This window comes from Cibotium barometz, chromosome 20, assembly GCF_041138505.1.
Source record: "Cibotium barometz isolate CiBa-2024 chromosome 20, ASM4113850v1, whole genome shotgun sequence".
Classification (NCBI taxonomy): domain Eukaryota; kingdom Viridiplantae; phylum Streptophyta; class Polypodiopsida; order Cyatheales; family Cibotiaceae; genus Cibotium; species Cibotium barometz.
Window position 1 is genome coordinate 4444458 of NC_141065.1, and position 7899 is coordinate 4452356.

Genomic DNA, 7899 nt, shown 5'->3' on the forward strand with positions numbered 1-7899 from the left:
CTCTCTCTCTCTTATGGCTATGGTGGTGAGCTTGCATGCTTGTGTGCTTGCTTGCTTGATTGTTGGTGTGCGTAATGTATGTGATGGTTTCTTTGCTTTCTTCTTCTTATCCCTCATAAAGGCATGGAGTAGGAGTTGAGCTAATTGCTAGTTCCTGAACCGACCCTTGCATAGCCTTCTTTCTCGCCTCCTCACACCCTTTTGTGCAAGGAAGCATGTCCAATTTGGTGAACAGTCTGAGGCTATGCCCAGAGGGAAGGCATTGACTATGATGAGATTTTTGTACCTACATCACGTATAACGACCATTCAGACTCTAGTTGCATTGGCTGTGCATAAAGGTTGGAACGTGCATCAATTGGCAGAACCGCATTTCTGAATGGTGATCTACAAGAAGAGGTTTACGTAACACAACCTCCTAGCTTTGTTCAGTAGGGTGCAGACCATCAGGTATGCAGATTGCGCAAAGCACTATATGGCCTTAAATAGGCTCCTCGGCTTGGTATCAGAAGATACATGCATACTTGCTCTCTTTCCTGTTTCAGAATAGCCGACTCTCTATGTCCGCAAGAAAAGGGATCATCTCTTTATCCTCAATCTTTATGTGGGCAATCTGCTCGTGTCCTAATGAGGGGCACATTGCAACTTTCATCACCAGTGACATGTAGATCCTTTTTAACTAGTGATTAGTAGGTGATTAGGAGATTATTACATGTAGATCCTTTTTAACTAGTGATTACCGAGGACGCAAAAAATCACTTTGCTTGTGATTTTTTGTTGTTGTCGGCACGGACCTATTCTCCTCCTTGATCCTCTCGGTGGCTAAGGGAAAGAGTCCGTTTATTCTTCTTTTTTCTCTCTGCATAGACTGTCCAAGCACCTTCTTCTCTTCTCTCTACTCCTCTGCGCACAGGTTACTGTTTGGCTCTCTTCTCTTTGATCCTCTTGGTGTGACTGTTGCGCTCTGTGATGCGAAGTGTGCGTGCTTGTGCTATGGCCATGCTACCTTGTGCTCTGCGCTACCTCACACTTGTCGCTGAACAAGACGCCTCATGCTTCTCACCGCCCAACACCAAGACAAGGCCTTATTTTTAGAGTCATGATGTCACTACTTGCATGCACCCTACGACTGCCGCTGTGCGTTGCTTTTCTCGTTGTTGTGGTGCTGCTTCTCCATGCTCACTGCACCACAGCCTTTGGCTCCTTCTCCTCCTTATTGTTGGCTCTGTGCCTTGTGCTCCCATGCTTTTCTTACCCTCCTTACCTTACTAAAAAAGAGTGGGCCTTAAGTTTAGTTTTTCTTTCTTGGCTTCTATTTTGTTTTTCTCCTTTTTTTTTTCCTTATTGTTTTGTGTGTTTTTTCTCTCTTTTAACCCTAGCTAAACTAACTATTAGCCTAAATTGATTAATTGAACGAAAATTAACTAATCAAATTTGATTAAAATGATTATTAATTAGTGACTAAACTTATACAATCAACAAACTAACTTCCAATACTAACTAGGTTAATAATAGCAACTAAAATTGACTAACTAAATAATTATTAGTTTTACTAACTAATACTAACCTAATTGCCACTAGATTCTAACTAACAAATCTATTTCAGGTTGATATAATGCTTAATCTCAGGGGGGTGCACTATGAAAAAATCCTATGTATCACATGCGCTTAAGGAGTACTTAAAAATTCCTTATATACTTTTGTGAGTAAAAAGATCCCTTTTGTTTCATAAATTTACGGTTTTGTTTCAAATTTAGTTTAAAATCCTCTTCTTGTAAATGTAATTCTATAACCTTTTAAATTAATATACCCCGCTTGATGAACTCACGTGCTACACTTACATATTTTTAGGTGAAGCCAACGGATGCTTAATTAGACTAACTAATAAATATAATTAGCTAACTCTAGCTAATGACTAACACTAACACTAACATTAATCTTAATTAACATTACCAAAATAACAAACCTAATCTATCACTCCAAAACAAGTAAATCCAACAACCTAATTACGAGATAAACATCTAATGTTTTGCTGATTCAAATGCAAAATGTCTTTTTTGCTTATACAATCTTCTAATCAAGCCAAAGTCACCAAATCGAGCAACAAAACTATCTAACAACTTTTTTTTCAATCCGTCAAAACATATCCATAAATGGGTCTTTCACCATGTGGCAAAAAAAAGAAACAAGCCCTACACAAGAGCATAATCAAACGTTAAGGGAAAATAATCGTGCTCTCGGAAGTGGCACTAATGGTGGAAAGTGCAAATACACAACACTAATATTTTATGCAAGCACATGTAGAGATTGGCCAAGGATCATTCTAAAATTCACCAACAGAGAGAGTGGAGAATGGCCCTCGAGCCATTCTCAGAGACTGCTAGGCTTGTTTTAGCATAAAGCTTTTAGGGGTTGAGAGTTTTTTCTCTCTAAAGGATTGTGGCTAAATGTTTTTCCTCGATTGTGGAAAAGGATAATGGCTTTGAGCGCTTGTGATTAGGATTAATCATTGATTAAGTCCTCTCTTACTTTGCTAATCTATCCTAAGTCACCTCAAAAGTGTGATAATAATACAACTGTGTGGGAATAAGGAAGGAACTGCAAGCGAATCTTTAAAAAAATTGTGTGAAAATTGGGTTATTGCCTTGATTGATTTCTCAGGGCATGCTCTAAAGCTGGGCAAGACTATTGTGCAGGCCACTTTGTGTGTGGCCACGTGGCAGTGCATTGCTTGGCTTCAGCAACAAGTGGGGGGGGTCAATGTAGGAATTTGATTTCTTGCCTTGTGCATTCAAAACTGGACTCAAATTGCAAGACTTGAGTGGCTAGCTCATGAGGAACCCTCATTGGCAAGGAGTTTCAATTGATTAGAGTGGTAGGTTGGCATTTGATTACACATATTCATTACTTTCTTTTTGTTGGCACTTTGTCTTATTGCATTGAACTGAAGGAACCTTATGTGGTGTCATGTTTGTGAATTCAATTTCCTCATTCACTTCACACTAATGTAACAACTAGCATTTGACAACTAGCATGTGATAGTGGATCTGTCAGGGTCCTACCTAGCTTCATGCGAATCTCTTCACATTAGCCCAGGAGCCTCATAGATGTGAGCCTCATGTCTCCTATCCTCCTCAATGTTACCTCGGAGGTGTGAGTTCTCTCTCTTGGGACTTCCAATTTTGTGTGAGCCTAAAATGTCCCTGCCTACTCAGTGTTTCCCTCGAGTGTGTGTTCTTCATGCTTCCAAATCCATACTGAATCATTGGGTTGATCCCCTCGTATTTTTTCTTATTAGGTGTGGCTAAGTGGGGTTGTGACTTCACCTCTCAGCCTCCTTTAGAGAGTGGCTCTTGAGGTGTGAGCCTCTAAATGTGAGCCTCTTAAGTGTGAACCTCATGAGCATGAACCTTTACAAGCATGAGCCTCACGGGTGTGAGCCTCATGGGCGTAAACCTCACAGGCTTTGCCAAGTGTACAGTATATTCATAGGAGCTTCACAATTACACTCACCCTTATATAAGTCACTTGAGCTTCACACACATCTATTGGATTAGAGTTTAGCGCAACAAGACACACTTATTACAAGGATGCCTCAGACATGGTGTAAGGCTCCCCCCATCCTCCCGATCCCTAGAGTCCACACCCATAAAGGGTGTGAGAGGGATGAAGGGGAAGTGCCCCCTATTACATTATATATATTCAAAATTTGAACCACCAAAAGTTACTATGTGGGATATATCATCCAACAGTGACATGTTGCTTCCAACACCCCCTCAACATGGACAGGATCATTGCCCATCTTTCTACCTATCATACCAATAGCAACTTCGTCCGCCACAACACCACTTTAGTCTTCCTGGCATACCGATTCAATAGCTCTACCCCCCAACCAGCTAGCCTTGCTTACTTGCACAACCTATAGTACCTACACCAAGTGGTGCCAACACCATGCAAGGAGAAGAAGCCCACGTGACTATGAAACCATGTTGGATCAGAGTTTAGCGGAGCAAAACACACCTGCAAAAAGGACACCTCAAAAGGTCAACTATTCCTCCAGTCCTCTATCCTCTAATCCACTCACTCATGAATAATACCTTTGCTTCTTACATCCCTCCGGGTACTACCGGTTTGCAAGAAACTATTACAAAATTGTTACGAAGCAAGAAAGCTGAACCCATAATAGTTCGTTACACAATGAGACAATCTAGGCGGTGACAAAACGAGATGGTTGGCCACACCTTGCAATCACAGTGCATGCTGCATCAGTAGAGAAGCCCACTGCTCCTCCTGTGGCTCTAAAAATTTTCCAAAAAAAAATCGAATCTAGATTATTTTTGACTCTGGGCCGCCATATTGTCCAGAATGCTATGGCCTATTCCATCCTCCTCCTTTTGGTTCATCCTATGTAGTAATTCCCCCTGAAATAAATTCTTGCTGTTCACCTAGGCATCCCCAAGCCCTATCCTTTCATCCACTCGTCTGAACTACACTTCAATGGGTCATACCTTTGGATAGTTTGCTCTAGCCTTCTTTATAGCATCCACTACCATGCCGGCCATGAAGGAATGGGGCTCTATCTATTCCAAAGAGATAACATCTTCTCCAAAAACTTTCTTCTCTGGATCTCTTGGCCCTATTTTGCCACTTTGGCTCCACTTCCACCCATAGGATGGTCTTCCAGTCGGTTTTGATGTTGGCACCCCCTTCTCTTTGTCTTCCAATTGACTCTGTTGGTGAGGGGCATTAGCAGCATTACTCTTTGAATTAATCATTGCCTCCTCACCTGGATCCATGAGTCATAATAGCCCATTCCTTCCTCGCACGACTCTATATCCTAGGGAAGGACTCTTCGGCCTTGTTTTGCTGTGCTGCTTGGGAACTACCTTGGTCTTGTCCTACCACTTTAGGCACTTCCAACTGGTTCATGAACTTGGCAATGTCATCCTAGTTGGAAGGCCTCATGGTGCCCACCTATTGTGCCCGATTGCACAATGCCATCTCCCTCTTTGAGTTCCAAGCTGAAAAATTCAATTTTAAGTGAGACCTTGGTATTCTTACCAGGAGCTCCATAGAGCTTATCAAGCTCATCCCATTTCTCCTTTGCGAAGCTAGTCCACATGGTGAATGAGAGCCTCATCAAGATGAAGCATGATGATGTCTGTGCCCTCTCATCATCTTCAATATCTTCAGCCTTAGTTTGATCAATAACCTTAGAGCCGGAGATGAATGGCCAAAAACCTTTGGACATCATCTTGTACTTGACAAACAAGGACTTGCCAAGTGTGGAAGCCCTCTCCTAAGAACTTCTTAATTTGGGTGTTGTCCTTTGACATTGGGTATTGAAGGAGATTACTAGAGAGTAATGGGCTGATTTATGAAGAAGAAAAAAATAAAAAAAATTATATTTTGGCTTGAGTAGAAAGAGAAAGGCTTATGAGAGTGCAACAACCCTTAATCAAGCCAAGGATGTTGCATAAAAAGGAGATTAAGATGGTAAACTTGAAGTTGCTCAAAATACAACTAGGCTTCTTGCTCCATACAAAAATACCTTCTAGCTCCATACAAAAATGCCTTCTAGCTCCACCTTTAAATAGGTGAGCTAGTGGACCATAAGTCCATTCACACCACACACACCCTTCTCCTCCCCTTTTACAAAACCCTTGCAACAACCCTTAATCAAGCCAAGGATGTTGCATAAAAAGGAGATTAAGATGGTAAATTTTAAGTTGCTCAAAATACAACTAGGCTTCTTGCTCCATACAAAAATACCTTCTAGCTCCACCTTTAAATAGGTGAGCTAGTGGACCATAAGTCCATTCACACACACACCCTTCTCCTCCCCTTTTACAAAAACTTAGTCTCTTAATAAAATCAACATGCTACCTTGCATAAGAGAGGGAGAGAAGAAGATAAGGAATACCATGCAAGGGTTGGTTTGAGAGACTAGCACTTAGCCAACCCTAATGAGGGTTAACTCTGATGTGAGGGCGCTAGGGGCTCACTCTAGCTCCACTTGTGTCACTCAAATGGAACTTCCACAAGCTAGGTAGAGAGCAAAGAGGAAGGAAGCTATGAAGAGCTCTACCTCTACTCCATTCCTTTCTGTATGCAAGAGTGATCTCAAGAAGAAGACAAGAAGAGAGAGATGATAAGGTAAGATAAGAATCATCACCTACATGTGCACCATGATAATTAAGCAAGCATGCATCAACCAATATAAGCCTACCACCATAGCCACAAGAGAGCAAGTGAGAGAGAGAGGGAGATAAGGCAAAACTCAATTGTGATAATGGGATTGTCCCCTTTCATATTTCATAAATCACTTATACACATGAGCTCACTTTTTACAACGGCCGATCGCCCATTCATAATTTGGGGCCCAAAAATTACTTCCTAGCTCTATGTGTTGAAAGAACGGTAGAGGGGGAGGAGACACACACACAGGAGCAAACCCTAATGTATATTGCAAACCCTAACCATAGAGGGAAGCCATGTCCACTCTCACACAAAGCATAATGCACTAATCCATAATCCACACAACACACAATGAGTTGTGTCCACACTCTACTAACCCTAGCTAATGTCCACACACTATGACCAGCTGGACACGCGGTCATTTATGTCTCACACATGTTCCTACCTAATCTGCCAGCACATAGCATAGCTGGCTCACACTGACATCGAGCTTGAATCTCAACAGCCCCTCTCAAGCTCATGATGTACTGCCGATGAAGATGTAGATGAGCTTGGGATATCAAGACTCTCAACACTCCCCCTCAAGCTCATCCCATGTACTCCCAACATAGTCCGGAAGTACTCAAACTTCTCCCTGCTAAGTGGCTTCGTGAAGTTATCAGCCACCTGCTCATCAGTCTTCACATAGTGAAGATCAACTGTACCATCCAGCACCTTTTCTCTGACAAAGTGATAATGGACCTCTATGTGTTTGGTCCTCGCATGAAACACTGGATTCTTTGCCAGCTGTATACTGCTCATGTTGTCACAATGAATGACAACTTTCCCACCAATAGGCTCACATAAATCTGCCAAGAGACTCTTTAACCAAATAGCCTCGCAAGTAGCAATGGCTGCTCCTCTGTACTCAGCCTCTGTACTGGACAAAGCAACTGTAGGTTGCTTTTTGCTACTCCAACTCACCACGGCACTTCCAAGTGTAAAAGCATATCCACTAGTAGACCTCCTGTCATATGCGCTACCTACCCAATCAGCATCTGTGTAGCCATGTATGTCCAAGCTTTTACCACTCTTATAGAATAAACCATAATGTGCTGTGGTTTTCACATATCTCATGATGCGTCTCACTGCATCCAAATGTGGTTTCCTGGGGCTCTGCATAAACTGGCTAACTAGCCCCACCGCATAACTCAAATCCGGGCGTGTGATAGTCATGTATATGAGACTACCAACCATCTTCCTGTACATAGAAGGATCATCCAATTCCTCGCCATAATCAGCCCGCAACTTCACATTTTGCTCCAATGGTGTACTCATAGGCTTACACCTTGTCATGCCATACTTTACCAACATATCCAAGGCATATTGGCGCTGTACTAACCAAGTACCTGCATGATCTTTTACCACTTCAATTCCAAGGAAGTATCTCAACTCACCAAGATCTTTCATGTCAAATTGCCCACTCAAAGCTTTCTTGACATGCATCACATCTGCACTATGATCACCTGTAATAATCAAGTCATCCACATAGATGACTAATAAAACAATCCCATGCTGTGTCTTCTTCACATACAGTGAAGAATCTGCTGTAGAAATCTGAAAACCAAGTGAGATAAGATATCTACTCATCTTATCACTCCAAGCACGTGGTGCTTGCTTCAGACCATACAATGCCTTTTTCAACCTGCATACGTGAGTGGGA